Below are 22,477 nucleotides of genomic sequence, written 5' to 3'. Positions count from 1 at the left end.
GTCTTCAGCAGTAGAGGGTTAGCGAATGTCGAACTCCATTCACAGATTTCATGCAGATTCTCTAGGGATATGGGCCACTCTGTTATGTTAGAGACAAGCCCATGTTTTTTTTTTTTTAATAATTTTTTATTCTTATGTTAATCACCATACATTACATCATTAGTTTTTGATGTGTTCCATGATTCATTGTTTGTGCATAACACCCAGTGCTCCATGCAGAATGTGCCCTCTTTAATACCCATCACCAGGCTGACCTATCCCCTTACCCCCCTCCCCTCTAGAACCCTGTTTTTCAGAGTCCATCGTCTTTAATGGTTCGTCTCCCCCTCCAACTTACTCCACTTCATTCTTCCTCTCCTGCTATCTTCTTCTTCTTTTTCTTTTCTTAACATATATATTGCATTATTTGTTTCAGAAGTACAGATCCGTGATTCATCAGTCTTGTACAATTCACAGTGCTCACCATAGCACATACCCTCCCCAATGTCTATCACCCAACCACCCAATCCCTCCCACCCCCCACCACTCCAGCAACCCTCATTTTGTTTCCTGAGATTAAGAATTCCTCATATCAGTGAGGTCATATGATACATGTCTTTCTCTGATTGACTTATTTCACTCAGCATGACACCTTCCAGTTCCATCCACATCATTTAAAATGGCAAGATCTCATTCCTTTTGATGGCTGCATGATATTCCATTGTGTATATATACCACCTCTTCTTTATCCATTCATCTGTCGATGGACATCTTGGCACTTTCCACAGTTTGGCTATTGTGGATATTGCTGCTATAAACATTGGGGTGCACGTACCCCTTCGGATCCCTACATTTGTATCTTTGGGGTAAATACCCAGTAGTGCAATTACTGGATTGTATGATAGCTCTATTTTCAACTGTTTGAGGAACCTCCATACTGTTTTCCAGAGTGGCTGCACCAGCTTGCATTCCCACCAACAGTGTAGGAGGGTTCCCCTTTCTCCACATCCCCGCCAACATCTGTCGTTTCCTGACTTGTTAATTTTACCATTCTGACGGGTGTGAGGTGGTATCTCATTGAGGTTTTGATTTGGATTTCCCTGATGCCGAGCGATGTTGAGCACTTTTTCATGTGTCTGTTGGCCATTTGGATGTCTTCTTTGGAAAAATGTCTGTTCATGTCTTCTGCCCATTTCTTGATTGGATTATTTGTTCTTTGGGTGTTGAGTTTGATAAGTTCTTTATAGACTTTGGATCCTAGCCCTTTATCTGATATGTCATTTGCAAATATTTTCTCCCATTCTGTCGGTTGTCCTTTGGTTTTGTGGACTGTTTCTTTTGCTGTGCAAAAGCTTTTTATCTTGATGAAATCCCAATAGTTCATTTTTGCCCTGGCTTCCCTTGCCTTTGGTGATGTTTCTAGGAAGAAGTTGCTGCGGCTGAGGTCGAAGAGGTTGCTACCTGTGTTCTCCTTTAGGATTCTGATGGACTCCTGTCTCACGTTTAGGTCTTTCAACCATTTGGAGTCTATTTTTGTGTGTGGTGTAAGGAAATGGTCCAGTTTCATTCTTCTGCGTGTGGCTGTCCAATTTTCCCAACACCATTTGTCGAAGAGACTGTCTTTTTTCCACTGGACACTCTTTACTGCTTTGTCAAAGATGAGTTGACCATAGAGTTGAGGGTCCATTTCTGGGCTCTCGATTCTGTTCCATTGATCTATGTGTCTGTTTTTGTGCCAGTACCATACTGTCTTGATGATGACAGCTTTGTAATAGAGCTGGAAGTCTGGAATTGTGATGCCGCCAGCTTTGCCTTTCTTTTTCAATATTCCTCTGGCTATTCGGGGTCTCTTCTGGTTCCATACAAATTTTAGGATTATTTGTTCCATTTCTTTGAAAAAGGTGGATGGTATTTTGATGGGGATTGCATTGAATGTGTAGATTGCTCTAGGTAGCATTGACATCTTCACAATGTTTGTTCTCCCAATCCATGAGCATGGAACGTTTTTCCATTTCTTTGTGTCTTCTTCAATTTCTTTCATGAGTATTTTATAGTTTTCTGAGTACAGATCCTTTGCCTCTTTGGTTAAATTTATTCCTAGGTATCTTATGGTTTTGGGTGCAATTGTAAATGGGATCGACTCCTTGATTTGTCTCTCTTCTGTCTTGTTGTTGGTGTATAGGAATGCCACTGATTTCTGTGCATTGATTTTATATCCTCCTACGTGACTGAATTCCTGTATGAGTTCTAGCAGTTTTGGGGTGGAGTCTTTTGGGTTTTCCACGTACAGTATCATATCATCTGCAGAGAGTGAGAGTTTGACTTCCTCTTGGCCGATTTGGATGCCTTTGATTTCTTTTTGTTGTCTGATTGCTGTGGCTAGGACTTCTAATACTATATTGAATAGCAGCAATGAGAGTGGACATCCCTGCCGCATTCCTGACCTTAGGGGAAAAGCTCTCAGCTTTTCCCCATTGAGAATGATATTCGCTATAGGTTTTTCATAGATGGCTTTTATGATATTGAGGTATGTACCCTCTATCCCTATACTCTGAAGAATTTCGATCAAGAAAGGATGCTGTACTTTGTCAAATGCTTTTTCTGCATCTATTGAGAGGATCATATGATTCTTGTTCTTTCTTTTGTTAATGTATTGTATCACGTTGATTGATTTGCAGATGTTGAACCAGCCTTGCAGCCCAGGGATAAATCCCACTTGGTCGTGGTGAATAATCCTTTTAATGTACTGTTGGATCCTATTGGCTAGTATTTTGGTGAGAATTTTTGCATCCATGTTCATCAAGGATATTGGTCTGTAATTCTCCTTTTTGATGGGGTCTTTGTCTGGTTTTGGGATCAAGGTAATGGTGGCCTCATAAAATGAGTTTGGAAGTTTTCCTTCCATTTCTATTTTTTGGAATAGTTTCAGGAGAATAGGTATTAATTCTTCTTTAAGTGTCTGATAGAATTCCCCTGGGAAGCCATCTGGCCCTGGGCTTTTGTTTTTTGGGAGATTTGTGATGACTGCTACAATTTCCTTAGTGGCTATAGGTCTGTTCAGGTTTTCTATTTCTTCCTGGTTCAATTTTGGTAGTTGATACATCTTTAGGAATGCACCCATTTCTTCCAGGTTATCTAATTTGCTTGCTCATAGAGTTGTTCATAATATGTTCTTATAATTGTTTGTATTTCTTTGGTGTTGGTTGTGATCTCTCCTCTTTCATTCATGATTTTGTTGATTTGGGTCATTTCTCTTTTCTTTTTGATAAGTCTGGCCAGGGGTTTATCAATCTTGTTAATTCTTTCAAAGAACTAGCTCCTAATTTCGTTGATCTGTTCTACTGTTCTTTTGGTTTCTAGTTCATTGATTTCTGCTCTGATCTTTATTATTTCTCTTCTCCTGCTGGGTTTAGGCTTTATTTGCTGTTTTTTCTCTAGCTCTTCTAGGTGTGGGGTTAGGTTGTGTATTTGAGACCTTTCTTGTTTCTTGAGAAAGGCTTGCATTGCTATATACTTTCCTCTCAGGACTGCCTTTGCTGTATCCCAGAGATTTTGAACAGTTGTGTTTTCATTTTCATTGGTTTCCATGAATTTTTTAAATTCTTTAATTTCCTGGTTGACCCATTCATTCTTTAGTAGGATGCTCTTTAGCCTCCATGTATTTGAGTTCTTTCCGACTTTCTTCTTGTGATTGAGTTCTAGTTTCAAAGCATTGTGGTCTGAAAATATGCAGGGAATGATCCCAATCTTTTGGTACTGGTTGAGACCTGATTTGTGACCTAGGATGTGATGTATTCTGGAGAATGTTCCATGGGCACTAGAGAAGAATGTGTATTCCGTTGCTTTGGAATGGAATGTTCCAAATATGTCTGTAAAGTCCATTTGGTCCAGTTTTTCATTTAAAGTCTTTATTTCCTTGTTGATCTTTGGCTTAGATGATCTGTCCATTTCAGTGAGGGGGGTGTTAAAGTCCCCCACTATTATTGTATTGTTGTCAATGTGTTTCTTTGCTTTTGTTATTAATTGCCTTATATAATTGGCTGCTCCCATGTTAGGGGCATAGATATTTACAATTGTTAGATCTTCTTGTTGGATCGACTCTTTAAGTAGGATATAGTGTCCTTCTTCATCTCTTATTACAGCCTTTGTTTTAAAATCTAATTTGTCTGATATAAGGATTGCCACCCCAGCTTTCTTTTGGTGTCCATTAGCATGGTAAATGGTTTCCCACCCCCTCACTTTCAATGTGGGGGTGTCTTTGGGTCTAAAATGGGTCTCTTGCAGACAGCATATTGATGGGTCTTGTTTTTTAATCCAATCTGATAGCCTATGTCTTTTGATTGGGGCATTGAGCCCATTTACATTCAGGGTAACTATTGAAAGGTATGAATTTAGTGCCATTGTATTGCCTATAAGGTGACTGTTACTGTATATTGTCTGTGTTCCTTTCTGATCTATGCTGCTTTTAGGCTCTCTTTTTGCTTAGAGGACCTCTTTCAATATTTCTTGTAGGGCTGGTTTTGTGTTTGCAAATTCCTTTAGTTTTTGTTTCTCCTGGAAGCTTTTTATCTCTCCTATTTTCAATGATAGCCTAGCTGGATATAGGTATTCTTGGCTGCATATTTTTCTCATTTAGTGCTCTGAAGATATCATGCCAGCCCTTTCTGGCCTGCCAGGTCTCTGTGAATAGGTCTGTTGCCAATCTAATGTTTCTACCATTGTAGGTTACAGATCTCTTCTCCCGAGCTGCTTTCAGGATTTTCTCTTTGTCTCTGAGACTCATAAGTTTTACTATTAGATGGGGTGTTGACCTATTTTTATTGATTTTGAGAGGGGTTCTCTGTGCCTCCTGGATTTTGATGCCTGTTTCCTTCCCCACATTAGGGAAGTTCTCTGCTATTATTTGCTCCAATATACCTTCTGCCCCTCTCTGTCTCTTTCTTCTTCTTCTGGGATCCCAATTATTCTAATGTTGTTTTGTCTTATCGTATCGCTTATCTCTCGAATTCTGCCCTTGTGATCCTGTAGTTGTTTCTCTCTCTTTTTCTCAGCCTCTTTATTTTCCATCATTTGGTCTTCTATATCGCTGATTCTCTCTTCTGCCTCATTTATCCTAGCAGTTAGTGCCCCCATTTTTGATTGCACCTCATTAATAGCCTTTTTGATTTTGACTTGGTTAGATTTTAGTTCTTTTATTTCTCCTGAAAGGGTTTCTTTAGTAACTTCCACGCTTTTTTCAAGCCCAGCTAGTATCTTTAAAGTCATGATTCTGAACTCTAGGTCCGACATTGTACTAATGTCCGTATTGAGTAGGTCCCTGGCAGACGGTACTACCTCTTGTTCTTTTTGCCAAGGTGATTTCTTTCATCTTATCATTTTGTCCAGAGGAGAATAGATGAATGAGACAACAGAATGCTAACAGGTTAACAACGTCTTCAGCAAGTATACTCTATACAAATCAGAAAAGACCTGAAACCAGGGGACAAGAAAGGGAAAGAAAGAAGAGAAAAAAAAAGGGAAAAGAAAAAGATAAAAACAAACAAAAACAGAACAAAACAAAAAAAAAACAGAATATGATCAAATATGATCAGACTAGTGCATAGATCAATGCCACACACTAGCTTTTGGGCATATTTTGGTTTGTTAGAAGAAAGTGCCTGCTAAAATTTTAAAGGAAGAAAGACTTAAATATGTACAAAATAAGGGTTGATACAATGAAGGGATAGAAGATGACTGTAAAGATGAAAATTATAAAAGATTTTATAAAAGGAATTAATAAGTTTTTCAAAAAGAAAGAAGATTGAAAAAGAAAAAGAAAAAAAAAAAGAAAAAAAAGGGAGAGAATGTGATCAGGCAGGAGAATAGAACAAAGCCATACACTAGTGATTTAGGGTATATTTTGATCTGTTAGAAGAAATTGTATTTCAAAATTTTAAAGAGAGAACAACTTATATATATATGCCAAAAATAAGGGTAGCTACTATGAAGGGATAAAAATGTGACTCGAAAAATGAAAAATAAGTTTTTTTTTTAAAAAAGGGATTGATAAGGTGTTGTTTGAAAAAGGGAAAAAGAAAAATTCAAAAAAAAAAGTTAAAAAAATTAACTTTGAAAAACTAATGAATTATGGTAAAAAAGCCATGAATTCTATGTGCAGTATTCCCCTAGCACTGGAGTTCTCCCGTTCTCCTTGATCGGTAAACTTGGTCTTGGCTTGCTGGCTGTTCGTGCTGATCTTCTGGGGGAGGGGCTTGTTGCTGTGGTTCCCAAATGTCTTTGCTGGAGGCGGAATTGCCCCGCCCTTGTTGGTCTGGGCTAAGCAAGCTGCTCGGGTTTGCTCTCAGGAGCTTTTGTTCCCTGCAAGCTCTTGGTACAGCTTTGGAGGACCAGGGTGGAATTGGTGGCCTCCCAATCTCCGCCCGGAGGAGCTGAGAACTCGGGGCCCCGCTCCTCAGTGTGCCCCCAGAGAAAAGCAGTCACTCCCGTCTTCCCGGTCTCCGGCCGCACTCCGTGCTTACCCAGCCTGTGATGGAGCGTTTCTATGTCTGGCTCCCGACCCCGTGTGGAGTCTCCAAACCCAGCAGATCCCTGCGGTGCGCTCCCGCGCCGCTCCTCCCAGGGGAGGAAGGGGAGTCTCTCCGGCTCTGCCGCTTGTTGAGTCCCTGCTGGAGGAGCAGTGGCCCTATTGGGCCGCAGATCACAGTTTATGGCAACCCCGAGCTGAGAGCCCGCGCCTTGGCTCTGTCTCTGCAGCCTGCTTCCCCGCTCTGATACCTGGGAGCTCTGTGGCACTCAGGCACCCCTGGTCTTTCTGTGACCCCAAGGGTACTGAGACCACACTGTCCTGCGAGGGTTCCACCCCCAGCTTAGCCACTGGAGCGAAGTCCCTCCACGGAGCCGACTTCTAAAAGTTCCGATTTTGTGCTCCGCGGCTCTATCACTTGCCAGAAGCGGCCGCCGGAGGCCCCCTCCCCCGCTGTCTATCCTCCCGAATATCGCCTCGGATTCACTTCTCTGCACGTCCTACCTTTCAGAAAGTGGTCACTTTTCTGTTCAGAGTGTTGTTACTATTCTTATCTTCGATCTCCTGTTGAGTTCATAGGTGTTCAGAATGGTTTGATCCCTATTCAGCTGAATTCCTGAGACCAGACGAAATCCAGGTCTCCTACTCCTCCGCCATTTTGCTCTGCCCCCAAGCCCATGGTTTTGACTGTTAGTTTTACTTGAAATCCATGTTGTTTTCCTACACTCATGTGGCTGAGGAAAATAGCTATATGATCCCAACATGGCGCTAACTGGTATGGTGGACCTAGACTACTGCTAGGTTGCCATGATGGAGCCTGAGCCCAGGGATGGGCTTGGGAGTTGTTTGCTTCTATGTAATTTGTATCTAGAGTTACTCACATTGTGGAGCTACAGTGTTTGGTAATTTCATTTGAGAGAATTCTTGATTTTTGTCTACTTTATGCCATTATTTTGTGCTATGGGTGGCAACTTTTATTAACTTGAGCTTAAGAGGAATGCTGTTAGTGGACAAAGTATGGGGTTGGAAAAGGTATAGAAGTTGACTAGTTTGCTCAAGACATTTGGAACGTTCTTCCACTTAAATCCTGAATCTAGATAGCAGTAATTCATGGGGGAGGAGCTATGTTGTAGAATAGAGAAAATACAATGAGTTAGAGTAGATATGGGTTGAAACATCTGCTCCCCTTCAGCTAGGTAACTTGGGGCAGCTTGCTCCATTTCTCTGGGCCAGGTCCTCCAGCTGTGAGATGGCAATGATGTGCCAACGGGAAGGTTGAAATGAGACCTATATCCGAAGACCTCTAGAGCCATGTGTAATGAGAGTAGGCACACAGTAAATGTTTTCCCAATTAAGCTACTCTGTTGTTTGCCTACTTTGCTTGTTCCTAGAGGCCTGTTAGGAATTGTGAGATTGCAAAGATAAATCCCCAAGGGGAGTATGGAATTTTGGGACATTCTGCCACAAACTCCATAATCCAAAAGATGACCCTCAGTGAGAATATAGAACTTTGTCAAATTTGAAACTCCAAATGATGGTAATAGAGGTTTGCAAGAAATTAGCCACAGTGGTTTTCACATTTTCTTGTGTAACAGAATTTCCTGGGGAATTTGTTAAAAAGCAATTTCTAGGGACCCATCCATAGTTCTCACTTAATAGGTCTGGAGCTGGGTCCAGGTATCTGTATGTCAACAGGTGCTTTCAGCGGATTCTGATACTGTGGTCCCCGGGCCACATTTTGAGATAGCTATCTTAAGGAATCTTGTCTCGACACCTTTCTAGTTTACTGGTTACTGTCTGGTAAATATGTAATCTGGAAAGATACTACCCTGTCAATAAGTAGTACTAATGTTTGAGAGAATGCTCAGCATAAAGAGCCCTGCCTGGTTTCACTATGGCTGGTCCATCAGTTAATCCCTTTTGTGGCCCTTCTAGTAAATTAAGTAAAATTTAAAAGATTAAGGAAGTAGGATTAAAGGTTAGTTTTCTTATCTGTTAAATAGGGATGATGGTAATTATGTAGCATAATGGTCAGGAGTATTAAATTAGTAAGTGAAAGGGGAGCCTGGGTGACTCAGTTGAGTGACTCTTGGTTTTGGCTCAGGTTGTGGTCACGGAGTCATGGGATTGGGCCCTGTGTTGCTTGGGGATTCTCTCTCTCCCTTTGCCCCCCCACCCCCACGCTGTAAGTAAGTAAGTAAATAAATAAAATCTTTTCTAAAAATTGGTGAAAATACGTGGCTTGGTATGCCTTCAGTTGGGGTTAGTTTTCTCTACAATAATACAAAAATGGAGTATAATCAGTGAGGAGGAAATGCCTCTATGAGTAAAGGTGATTCTGCTGATCAAAATCATACTGAGCTATTTGAGTTTTACAGATATTCTTAAATTGTTAGGAAGTTCTTACATAGATGAAAATGAGTAAAACCTTTGTTTTCTTTGCAAATGTTAGTATTCTTGGTGATATTATGTAAATGGTAAATGGCCAGATTACATTATGATGGATGCTAATTAGCTTTATTTTCTCTATTCTCCATCTGAAAAGGACACACTTCTCACTTCTCTATGTAGAGAAGGCAACAAAACAAGTCACTTGTATTTAATCTTTGAATTACAACAGTTTCTTAGGCTCTAAAGATGAATTCCAGGGGGGAGCTTCCAGACCTTGGAGCTATAGCCGCCGTGCAGCCTTGCAGGCCTGAAGCAGCTTTCCTGACCGCAGGGCTCTTGGTACAGGGAGACTGCAAGCGAGATGCGTGACTTAACCGTCTTCAGACACGGACTTTTCTCCCTCTCACTGCAGTGTCTCTAGGTGTCACCAGACTTGCATCTTGGAACCACCTGTACGAGTGCCTTGACATTCAGACAATATATGTAAAGGGTAAGGATGGAATACACAAATATTAGTAAATTTTCATAATCTTTTTCTACTTAATTTCCAGCAAAGTGTGCCTTTGAAACATTTATTGGTTTTATCTGTTTACCATCATACCTGGTTTTTCTACATGTTCTTATTTAAAAGTTGGAGTTCAGCCTGGTGCTCTCCTTGCCTCCAACTTCTCCTGGCTAGAATTCTAAACGACCTAGTGTACTGAGGAGCCCCCCCGAACACGCGTCTACACACTACCCGTGGCTGACTTCCACTCTCTCTGTCTCAGTGAACGTTTTACTCTCCCCCATGATGAATTCACGTCTTCTCCACCCAGGCCAGCTTCTGTCCCAACTAGCCCTTCTCCAAACGACTCTGGTTCCGGTGTCTGTCAGACTAAAGAAAGAAGCGAAACCAACCCCGTCTTTTGACTCCGCTTCCTCCTTAAGCTTGGTGCCCATGTTTCTTCTTGGCTGCTTGGCCCTGAGCCAGACTTCTTTGAAATTATGATTTGTCCAAGCAGGATGCTCATTTGGCAACAGTGATGGTTCATTGTAAAAGATTCACTAATGGATACCAGAATACACATTTAGACCGTAAAGACCAATGACATGTACCAAAGCTTGGCACTTTGAGCCTTTGTAAGGTTTGGTTCCTTTGTTCATTCCTTTACTCATTTATTTGTTTATTCCACAAATACTTCTGGAAGGCTCCTCGTGAACCTGGTACCTTGCTTGGTGCTAGGATGACAGCAGTGAACAGGACAAAGCAGACCTCTCTGCTTTCCTGTTCGCCCTGTAGTTTAAGCAGGGGGATAGGCAATAAGCAAATAAATGTGATTTCAGAGGGGGATGAATGCTCTGAAACAGGACCAGATGACAGTGACCATAGGTGTAGAGGCCTACTTTAGATACTGCCATGTGGGGACTTCTGACATTTTACTAAGTCCTTCTTGATTGTACCCCTCCTCTTCAGGTGTGATACTAAATCTCCATTGTGTGTGGTCCGGGGCAGGAACCACATCTGTAATCATTGTGTGTGTGTGGGCCTGGTACAGTGCCTCAAGTGATCCCCTGTCACCACTGAATAAAGAGCTTTTACTCTTGCCCCCCTTTCCTGTGCCTTACTTACCTTTCTTGTGATATTATTTTGACTTTGAATACACCTCCTCTTTTTTCTCGTGTAAGTTTAATTTCTCCTGCTGTCCGGCTCAGATGTGGACTGTGAAACGAATGACACTTGTTACTTATGTTTGAATTCGTAATTTTATAATCCTTTTTCTTAAATAATGCCCCCCCAAATTGTAAAAGCTTTGGCGCTTACAAAACCTACATCTGACCCCCCGAGCCTACTCTACTTTCAGCTGCCCCCTTTCCGAGGTCTGACTGCAACTCTAGTTCACCAGAATCCAGAACCTTGACTGTGTCACAACTCATTCATCTTCTTCTGAAGGATCCCGCAGGTGTACAAAACAGACAAGACCAAAGACTCGTGTTTATTTGCAAGTTGGCTAAAAGAAGTCACCGAGCCTCTCTGAGGGAGAGATCTAAATTTGCAGAGCAACCCCATTCTCCTTCCTGTAGAATTATCGTGATGATCAGATGTGTAATTGGTGGGAAAGTACTTGTCGAGCTGTAAAGATGTGCACGATAATAATTGGCAGTCTTTGTAGGGGGTTAAGATGGCATACAAGGGGGAAGGAGCATATCTGACTTCTTTCATGCTGTACTCTCACAGTTCTGTGCCTCGGTTTGTTCTCCTCACAAGGGAGTATGTCTTGAGTACTTACTAAGTGCCAGCACTAATGCAGGTACCAACAGTGGAGTGGCGAACAAAATGACCAGCAGTGCCCGCTCTCCCGGGGCTCCTTGTCACCCAGGGCATAGAGATAAGTGTCTGCTTGGCAGTGACAATCTGCCAGGACTAGTGCCGCGACAGGGGCACTGGGGCCGTGAATGAGACCCAGGAAGCTCTCCTACCCAGACTTGGGTTGCGTGGTGGTCCTGGAAGGAGAGGGCGAGATGCCAGACCTAAGACCTGAGCAGTGACCTAGCATCAGACGTGACAGACACGGGGGAGGGCCTGACTGGGTCGAGGCTACAGGGCGTGTTTGCAGCCACTGGCCAGTGTGTACAAAGGCTGAGAGGAACGAGGGAGTTAAGTCACTTCAAGGAGCTGAAGGAAACTGCATCTGGCTAAGAAGCCAGACGGGATCTGGGCACAGTGGGGAGGTGACGAGATGAGCCTTGGAGGCCGCTGGGCCAGAGCTCAGGGCCCCAGGAACCATGCTGCCTCGAGGAGATGCAGAGGCAATGAGGAGTTTTGCCCTGTTGGAACATGTGGTCAAATGTGATTTTCAGAAGAGTTACTTTGGCTCTTGTATTAATCTAGGGAATTTCCTTTTTAAGAGACAGTGTATCAATTGTTAAAATGACTGTTTTTGAGTCATTTGTTTGAGTGAATGAATGAATCTGTAAACTTAATAAGTCTTGACTCCACAGCTGTGTAGATTTATAACTTCAGGAAATACTTAATCTTAAAAATTTCACTTCCTTTTTCTGTAAACTAAAAATAATCACACTTCACAATAAATTAGGCCTTCCAGCAACCCTGTGTATAAGTCCTTTGCACATAGTAAGTACTCACCAGTAGCAATATTACTGTCCAGGCAGGAATTCAGGGTAGTTTGAAGTAAGGACGTGGTGGTAGAGATGGAGGGAAATGAATCATTGGGAAAATGTTCAGGAGATGGAATTGCGAGGTTTGGTGAAAATGTTTCGGAGGTGGAGTGATGAGGTTTGGGGGTGTGTCTGGGTTTGGGAGGTAGGGGAGAGGGGAGTGGCCCCACTTACTGCCCCTGAGCTTACATCCACCAGAGGAGGCCTGGGTTGATGGTGGGGTTGTTGACGGGGACACAGACATCAGGAGTTGGGCCCAGGGGTCCTGTGGGACATCCAAGGAGAGATGTCCAGGAGGCTTTACACAGGAATCAGCCAGCCAGAGAGGTCCAGCTTCAGGGTTGAGACACAAGTCATTAAAATACAAAGGGCATTAAAGCTGGGGAAGATGAGGTCCTAGAGAGAGGACTTGGGGGAAATGTGTTTCAGGAAGGAGCGGTATGTGCCCCCACCCCCTCCCAATCCCCAGGGGATACTATTCCTGAGACAGCTTTGCATTTAGCTGCTTCCACGTTGACCAGCTCTCAGTAGGGAGCTCAGAGAGGTGCTCATTTCCCCACATGCCCACTGGTCCTGCCGCTTCCCTGCTCTCCTTTCTCTCCCAGGCCCAGGGCATCCTGGGGGTGGAGCAAACTGCAGTGTGTTAAGGAGGAGAGGAAAGTAAGGGAATAGAACATGCATACACGTGCATGGCTGGGATACCTGGATGCTCATAGGAAGACTGGAAGTATGGGCAGTGAGGTATGAAGTGCAGTATGAATTTCTATCCATGGTATTTTATTTTTTTAAAGAAGTATATAGAGAAGCAAAGGTGACATTGCTAAAAATACTCACCTCCTATGTAAAGAAGAGGCTGTATTTAAAGTTGTGACGTGCAGCTTCATTTAAAGCACTAAGCATAGACTTGCTGTATTTTCTTTTATGCAGCCCTTTTCTGTAGACCGTGAAAGGTTCTAATGTGTACTTAGAGAGTGCTAGAAACATGATGACAGCTTTTTCATTCCCTTAATTTGCTCCCTTTCTCCTTGTGATAACAAATGATTCTACCAGAGATAAAATATTCTTGATAATAGCTGAACAGAAATACTGGTGCTATCTCGTCTGTCACTCAAAGGTAAATGTCAAGATGACCCACAGATGGTGAAGAAAGCGGAGGTTGCTGAGATAGGTTTGAGGATTCCTTTCTAGGAATGGTGCAAAATATTTCTGATACACAAAAAGTTGAGTAATAGTGTAGTGACCACTGGTATACCCAACATCCAGCTGAAGAAATCAAACATAGTCCAACATGCAGTCTCTCCCCACGCTCTCCTCCACAACAGTGCCTCCCTCTCTCCTGTGAGCAGCCGCTCTTCTGGATTTGTGTTTCTCATCATGGTAACAGTTCTTTATTCTTTTCCATGTAACTATTTATCATATCACTAAATTATCTGTGGTCTTGTTTTCAATGTTTAAAAACCATTACATGGTGTGCCGTATATGTCCTTCTGCAGCTTGCTTTGTTCACGATGTTTGTGTTCATGTATATTGACATCCGCAGGATTCCATGGTATGTTTCTTATTAGGGAAGACCGGATGTTTTTGCCAAGGTTCCTGGCTTCCTTACTCATCCTTGAACAGGGTCATGCTTCTACCTTAGAGATGTGGTACTTGCTGTCCCCTCAGCCTAGAACATTTTTACCAGCATATTTACACAGCTTTCTCCTTGTACATAAGCCCCCACCACCTCCCACCCCGTTAAACACTACCTGTCCCCCTTCCCTGCTTACATTTCTTTGTATGAAATGTACTTTACTTATGTTTATTGCCACCTGCCCCACCCAGAGAATATCAGCTTTGCTTTTTTGCCATAGACCCCAGCTCTTAGAACAGTGCTGAGCACATGATAGTGCCCAAGAAATATTTAAATGAAGGAGTTATTTAAAATAGAATGGGAGACAATCCCATGAATTTATGAAGGAAAAATCGAAGTCAATCTTTAACATTTAGTAGATCTGGTTGCATTAAAAGTGATTTAACTTTAAATTGTAAATATAACCTTAAAAAGTGAGACTCCTGCTGAGAAAGCTTGCCTGTACAGCATGTGGGATCTTCTTGGGATATAAAAGAATTGGTATGTGTGCCAAGTCAAGACATACGTCACTGAGCGGTGTCATGCTTCCAGAGTGACAGTTGGGTTCCAGTCGTTTTCAATTAAGTTGGACTTGGGATTCTTGATGCTTGTTAGAATACAGTAATTTATCCCTCCCCAAGAATTAACACTTCCACGTTGTCAATATCTTCCCAGACATACCATCTGGCCTACCCCCCTTTTTTCCCCTTCCAATTTTAGCACAGTCTAAGGTAAACAGGGTTTTTAATCTTACCAATGAATATTCTATTGTCTTGTAATTTAGAAAATAATTTTTACATCTCTCATTTTTATTCTGGGAAACTCAAGGAGTAGTTGCTTTTTAATTCTGAGCTCTTCAGTGAAATGTCAAGTAGATAAGTGAGGTTTTGATTAGGCATGCATTCTAATTAAGGAAAACTGAGTGATAATTTTTCATTTGGAATACAGTAAGGAAATTATTGGGAGGTATAAAGATAGATATTTTTGTTTTCATATGTGAAATCATCTTTAACTTAGTTTTAAAGAATATCTTATCCAAAAGAAAGTTTTCATTACTGCCTTATTTCTATTTCTTTATAGGAAATTACATTTTTCTCTAAATCTGAGTATCATGTCTAGACTTCAGGAGGGTAGAAATACAGAATTTCTCCCTATTTAGCTCCAGGTACTCAGTGTCAGTGAAGTTGAATAGTCTCTCTTCATTCTTAAATTTGTTTTCAATTACAGTTGAACTTTGAACAACACTGCACAGGTCCACTTAATGTGGATTTTTTCTGATAAATACAGTAGAGTACTGTAAATGTATTTTCTCTTGCTTCTGATTTTCTTCATGTTTTCTTTTCTCTGGCTTTATTATAACAATACAGTATATAGTACGTATTACAAAATATGTGTTAAACGACTGCTTATGTTGTTGGAAAGGCCTCCAGTCAACAGTAGGCTATCCGCAGTTAAGTTTGGGGGGAGTCAAAAGTTTTACACAGATATTCAACTGTAGGGAGTGGTTGGTGTCCATGACCCCTACGTTGTTCAAGTATAAACTGTATATTCCTTTTTCTTCTTGATGCCAACAGTGACTTATTCCTGCCTGAGGCTCTAAGATCAGTGTGAGCTGGACATGTCGGGTTGATAAAGGGGAGTTGACTGATAAAGAAGATACCAGATTAGATGTTCTGTAATAACTGAAGATGTAGGAGACCCACACCCTCCATGATCATTCCTCATGAAGTACTTCAGTTGATGGCCCACAGGAATAGGTTTGCTGAAGACCTGCTGGTGCTCCACATCCTAGGATCCGTCCGTAGTTGGCCTCACAGATTCTAGATGTCTGATAACAACAATGACTCAGTTTGAAGCTATTATTCTTTACCGCAAGCAGTCGGGATTCCATCTCAGGCCCACCTCAGCAAATTTGATGTTTTGTAGCTCTCTTTAAAGAGACTGTGATGACATAGATCATTGTTTTTATGGCTTTCTGGTGAAATGGAATTGCCTGATGGAACAGTCTTGTTTCTTGGTGTTGTTTTATACTGAAAAGAGGATGAAGTTGAAAACCTGTTAGTCAAAATACCAGCTTCATTATGATCCTCATAAGCATTAAATATGCACTGGTTGTTTCTCCTGTAGAAAATGTCTTTTTGGAAGAGGTACTAGGGACACTGCAATGATTTTAATGCATCTGCCTGATAAAGAGAAGTTGAGTGGTAAAGAAGATTCAATTTAGGTACTTTCTAATAATGGCAGATTTAGAAGGCCTGTGTGCTCTAAGAGTTGTCCTCACACCTTTAAGTTCTAAGAAGATAGATGCGAATCTTCATGTTTTGTATTATATACATAATATCTATATAACACTTGTGCATACATATTGTGATTATACTATATACCTATCATTTCTATGGCTTATAATCATTGTGGGAGTTTTGGATCAGATTTGTGACAGGCAGTTAGTTGTCCATATATATCATACAGTCTGCATGTTCAATCCCAGCTCAGGCACTTGTTCTTAACAGTGCAGTCATTGGCAAGTTCTTTAGTTCCCTCACCACGGTTTCTTCACCTGCAAAGTGTGGATGGCAGTACTGGCCTTGGGTTTATGTGACATTTGTGCACATGCTAAGTGCATATCTGAAATGGGAATTGTAGTAAAGCTGACCTCATCATGTTGCTATACAGGTTATTAATATTACTAATACTTCATAGAGTTGGATTCAAAGTGCCAGTCCATGGAATAGTGCCGATGCATGTGAAAGCTTTCCTAGGCCATGCAATTGCTCTTGGACAAACTGTGGTTGTCTGGGCCTCTTATGCTCACCACTCAGGCCCCTGGGCTGTCCAGACCTGCTCTTCCTTGGGCCCAGGGAGCAACAAATGTTGGGGCACAGAAGAAGGGGAACTTCCTGTTGCTTGCGTATCATTTTGAATGGAATGAAATGAAGTGTGGCCTATCTGTGCTAAAACTGGGTTTTCTGCAGTGCATGATTAAAAGTGAACAATTGAAATAAGCTAGACAAGTGATTTCACAGTGTTAGCATTTGTTGTGTGCATCTTTCAGTCTGACCAGCACCTGCTCCCTATTGCTTCAGAGAATTGCTCCTGACTCCTTTCTTGTGATTATTTGTGGCTGCCAATACAGCCTGCCTGTTCCCCTGGGTACAGGGGCAGGCTAGGTACCCAGACCTTGTCAGTCACGCTTCTCCATGCCACCCGTGTGATCCAGGCCAGCTCAGCAGATCCTCCCCGGGACTCATCCATAGATAGAGTGAAGGGACCTTAACTTTCTGAGTGGTTGAGATAGAAAAAATGTGGCCTCCTTGCTTGGTCCATAGAGCGTGATGTCAGAAGCAGAGATGAGTTTGTTTTATCAGGATCCGTGATCTGCCCTGTTTCCTGAAAATGACCAGTGGAAATATTTTGTTTATATTTGTTAATTACGGATAGTAGGAAAGCAGCTGTTAGGATAATATAGTAGTTAAGAGCCCAGCCAATTACTGTCTGTATGACCAGGGGAAAGTTAAAGTGCTTCAGTTTCTTTAACTGGGAATAGTAATCGTACCCACTTTATAGGTTTGTTGTAAGAATTAAGTAGATTTAATATTTTTAGGGACATATGCGTATATACATATACCCATATAAATCATATTTCAAATGTGTATTTAAATACCTGTTTGTAGGATATTATAAATGTCCGCATATTTTTAAATCTTTTTTTAAATAAAAGGTTTTTAAAACCAAAAAAACCTAGTAAGGACGTGATCTTGGACACCCTTTCTCAAAGAAGTCAAGCTTATAACTAACAGGTATTAAAATTTTTTTAATTGAATATATTTTGAAAATTTAAATGGAGAAGAATCACATTTTATTTTGCAAAAAGATTGTCCCTAATCCTTTTAGGTATAAATTTATGTATAAATTTATTGTATTTTATTTTTAAGAGATTTTATGTATTTATTTTACAGAGAGAGACAGAGAGAACAAACAGGGAGAGGAGCAGAGGGAGAGGGAGAAGCAGGGTCCCTGCTGAGCAGGGAGCCCAATGTGGGACTCGATCCCAGGACCCTGGGATCATGACCTGAGCCAAAGGCAAGATGCTTAACTGACTGACCCACTCAGGCATCCCATAAATTTATTTCTGTCAGTTTGATAGTATCAATCTGTTTCTGATTTGGAGTGTTGGTTTATTGTTTCAATTGATAAAAACCTGATTTAAATAGTTTGAGGAAGGAAAAAAAGAATTATCAGGAGGAAGCTGTGGTGGTCTAGAATGAGAGGAAGTCTTGGGAGAAAACAGAGAAACTTGGAGCGATCCACTTTGCATACCTTCTATTCAGAATCCATTGTGGATAACGTTTGGTTCAGTAGCCAAATCTAACACCATTTCATGTTCAGTAATGTTAGTTTACCAGTTTGTGAAATCTAAAACTATGGAAACCACTGCTTTTACCGTAATTGTGGCCCTTGTATAATGTACCCAGCATATATGTCTATCCTCATGGAAATTTCAGTGGGAATTACTCCTTTTGTATATCCCCATTTACTTGACGTATGATGTTTTTGATACTGGGTCCTTGATATTTCTTCTCTTTCAATCTTGAAATACACTCAGTATAATATGACTTAGGGTACATTGTGCGGTACATTGTAGTGAAATGGAAAACATGTCTGTTACTTTCTGTTGCTTTGCTTTGTTATGTTTCGTTGTTTACCATTTGGCTCCTATTAGGATGACTTTTAGGAACAATGTTAGTTGTTCATTGTTTCAGCTCCTTGAATGTAGACATGGGTCAATAACCAAGGGAAGAGATATGTATTCTAAAGGCTTTAAACCCTAATGACATTTTATGGTGAACAGGCTGATGAATTGCACTTGTGTGTTTTTGAAGTAGAGCACAAAACAATGAAACATACCGTCTTTAAAAGATGGTCTATAGGGGCGCCTGGGTGGCTCAGTTGGTTAAGCAACTGCCTTCGGCTCGGGGCATGATCTCAGGGTCCTGGGATCGAGCCCCGCATCGGGCTCCCTGCTCACAGGGAAGCCTGTTTCTCCCTCTCCCACTCCCCCTGCTTGTGTTCCCTCTCTCTCTGTCTCTCTGTCAAATAAATAGATAAAATCTTAAAAAAAAAAAAAAAGTCTATAGTGCGTGCCTTGCATGGCAAATACCTTTTCTTGTCCAGGTCACCATTTATGTGTACAGAAATACATTGGTTATATTATTATTATACTGTTACTATAAATATCTGTCTGGCATTAAAAGGAGTAAATGTTTCTGTTCTACAAAGATAATGCTTTTACTTGTGGTAAACAAACTCCTGATATGCATTGTCTGATAATGTTTAATTGCCTTCTTGCTACAAGTTAAATTTTTAATTGTTAATATTATATAATAGGATTAAGGCTTTTAATGGCTAATGTTGAGTCTGTCAGTATTTCAACATCTTATGATTAAGTTAATCCAATAATGTTTTGAGTGCCAGCTAAATTAGTTATTTATATTCATTCACTTATTGACCAAATTTTTATTGAGAACCTGTCATATGCCAGACACTTACTACATAGCAGTGAGTGGAAACCAGAAAATTTCTGCCCACATGGAGCTAATGTTCTGGTCTGATCTTCTGCTATTTCTAAGCCTGCAACATCTTTGTTAGGTAGGTATTATGCCCAGTCCTTATGTTCTTAGTGCAAGTGTGAGCTTTATGCTCTTTGAACCTGGGAGGGTGGGGAGGGTTGCATGGGTCATGTTACCTGGAGGAGAAATAAAACAGAAGTTAATTAGTGTTGCATTTTCTAATTTTGTTCCCCTAAATAAAGTATGTCAATAAGAGTATTATGCTGTGTAACATAGGTGGAGAGAAACTAGTTTAAAGTGTTATACCTATTTTACTATTAATCAGATTTCACATGCTAGTTTTAGATATTTTTTTAAAGTAGGATTTTAACCATGGAAACATTGCATTTAAATTCTTGGAAAGTATTTTAAGTGGAGGACAAGTTTATAATTTATCTTTAATTTCTTATTTGATTGGCAGCAACCTTAGCAACAAAATAGTATTCTTGCAGAAGATAATTATACTTTGGCCTTTTCTAACCAGAACATTTTAACTACTGAGGAGGTGCTTAACCACTCTGACCTGGCTCCCTTCCCTTCTAATACAAGGCAGGCAGTTTAATTGTCTCTCCTAGATTAATACTTTATGACTCAGAAACATGTCCAACTTACACAACTCAGAAATAAATCTACTGACCTAGTTTATTTGGCCTTGATTATTTTATCCATGATTTGAGGCATATTTCTTTTGGGGGCACATCTGGTTTGACACCTTTGAAATGTTGTCAATTACTGTGTGTTGCTATTAGTCACTGTGTCATGGAGCCCGGCAATGAAGGCAGAGATGCAGCCATGTATCATAGACAAGATCTTTGACTTGCCTCAGAGGACAGAACAATCTCACTGCTGAGCAGCATTTGCTACTTTGATCCACACAGATATTTTGGTTTTTGGTTGTCCTGACAAGCATTTGTATAGTGCTATAGATAAAGATATACGTCATTCTAGTGATTTCCATGAAAACAAACCAGTGTAAAGTTGTGGAATAGCCAACTCCTGGAGGATAAGTTACCATAATTACTCAGCTAAGTGTACCTCAAAGGCAGGGAGAGGGAAGGTAAAGCCTTTCTATGGAAAAACAAAGCCTGTCGGTGTGTTGGAGGGACCTTGCAGTTGAAAGGAAGATGATCCTACTGTCACCTCTGGTAGAGGTTCTGCAGTAGCTCAGTGAAGGGACACTGCAGAGGTGTCCTCAGCATTGCTCTGCAGAGCCCCCTTCGCGATTCCAGGGCTGGGGGCCACTTTTGGGAAAGGCGTTCGCCAGTTCCATAGGAACCAACCTTTGCTCTTAAAACCTACATGCCACTTGATTTGTTGAGGTACAGCAATTCTTGGGTACAGGCGATAGCTAAATGACTATTTCCCTGAGAATTTTTGAAAAGGAGAAAAACAAGAACCAAGATGGACACATCAGAAGTAACTGGGATGTAGGATGGGTGGAAAAATGAAAGAGTTTCATCATAATCGATCTCCCCTCCCTTTACTGGCAGTGGTGCTGAGCTGTTGTACCATCTCCGACTGTCCTAGCTCATTTCTGCTTCTGTCCATGCTGACAGGTAGGGCCGCGCACAGCTCTGTGCCACGTGGACGGCCTTTGCTGGGAACGGGATGTGTGCTTTCCGTGAAAAACAACTGTTGAGGATTTGTTGTTGTTTCAGTCATGTTTTCCTCTCCTCAAAGCTTAGCGTGAGTTGTTTTCCCTGCAATTTTTCTCTCTTATCAACCCTATAATTTTATTGTAATAATTCACTGTGGGATGTCTCTTGACACACATCTGAGCCGACGTCTTTGCTGAGCAAACAGATTGCTGGCTAATTTGCCAAATAAACGGGTTCAGACACTTTTTCATGAGCTTCTGCTTATTCTTTTTAACTTCTGAGATCCTCGTACCAAAAGATAAAGCTCAAATCTTTCCCTTTTAATCCTCCTTTTCATCTTCAAATATGAGTCCATGTAGACGGATGTTTGTTGCTGTCCTGAGTCCTTAGAGAAAGCACGGGGAAGCCCTACATGTCCAGCCTGTTGCGTAAGTGTTTACATCCCTACGGTGGCAACTGGTCCGTGTTAAATATAAGGAGATCATTTTAGCCATCTAATAAGGGAACTATTAAATAGAATTCAAAATATGCTGCTCATTCATTAGCTCATTCAACAAATATTTACTGAGTGCCTGCCGCTGAGTGCCAGGCATTATTCTGGGAACTAAAGATTGAGCAGTGAACAAGCCAGTAAAAATCCTTGCTGTCCTGGAGGTTATACTCTAGAAGTGAGAAACTTTTAACAATAAACTAATATAGAATCCGGTCACGGCCCGCTAAGTGTTATGGAGCAAAGAAAGCAGGGAAGAGAAATAGGAAGGACGGGTTGAAATTTTGGAGAGTGCAGTGAAGGCCAGCTTGAGGGAGGGAGCTGCGTTTGAGCAGAGCCCTGAAGGGGGCGCAAGGGAGGCCATGGGTGTGGGCAGGAAGAGCACTGCAGTCTAGAGTGTGAGGTGGAGATGGGTCTGGCAGCTTTAGTTGCTACAAGGGTGCAAATGTGGCTGGAGCGGAGGGAGGGAGAGTAATAAGGGAGGTCAGAGAAGACATGGGAACTTGCATGGCACAGAGCAGTCCCCTGACCTGACCTTTTATTTCATAAGATGAACTCTAGCAGAAGTGTAAAGAAGAGACTGGCGGGAGGAGGAGGGAAGGCTATCTAGAGCCGCAAGGCTGGGTAAGCTCTTCAAGACTGAGTGTACTGAGAGGAGAGCAGAGCTCTAAGGACTGAGCGCTCTCGTACATCCGCGTCTGCAGACCCAAGAGCAGTCGGTGAGGCGGGGGAAACCAGGCGCCCAGGGTCAGGAATCCTAAAGGGGAAAGCATTTGAAGGGGGAGGGGGTGGTGCCTGTGCCCTGTGTTGCCGATGGAAAAGGCAGGGTGTGAAACCATGTGTATAAGATGCTTCCCTTTTGTTTAAAACAGGGGGGTTTGTATACATAGGTGTGCTTCACTAGGCCCAGAACATTTCGGTGGCGGGGGTGGGGGGGGATGCTCAAAAACCTTGACCATGTGTCCTCTGTAGAGGCGCAGTGGGGCTCCAGTAAGGTGAGAGGGAGGCTTTCGCAGTTTAGAAATCATAGTTAATTTTTAAGTGTGTAGAAGCTGTTTCCAATATAAGGACATTTCAGTTGAGAGCAACCACTTCCTGCCCCTTCTTTTTCCTTTCCTTGGC

General features: G+C 41.6%; 1 protein-coding gene across 5 annotated transcripts in view; it reads left to right on the top strand.

Annotated features, from left to right (window-relative positions):
• The window catches only part of EPB41L3 (erythrocyte membrane protein band 4.1 like 3), a 148,750-nt gene that overhangs the window by 7,703 nt on the left and 118,570 nt on the right, over positions 1-22,477 (top strand). The window contains exon 1 of one of the 5 annotated variants that reach the window (XM_088019617.1): positions 22,054-22,074. The exons of the other annotated variants lie outside the window; for them this stretch is intronic. The gene's annotated coding sequence lies outside the window, so the exon portion shown is untranslated. Of the gene's footprint in view, positions 1-22,053; positions 22,075-22,477 lie in introns of those variants that run through there. 5 annotated transcript variants of the gene reach the window in all.

Source organism: Eumetopias jubatus, unplaced genomic scaffold (genome assembly GCF_037043125.1).
Source record: "Eumetopias jubatus isolate StellerSeaLion01/CBP00866 unplaced genomic scaffold, mEumJub1_p1.0 scaffold_16, whole genome shotgun sequence".
Classification (NCBI taxonomy): Eukaryota; Metazoa; Chordata; class Mammalia; order Carnivora; family Otariidae; genus Eumetopias; species Eumetopias jubatus.
This window is presented reverse-complemented; position numbering and strand designations above follow the sequence as displayed.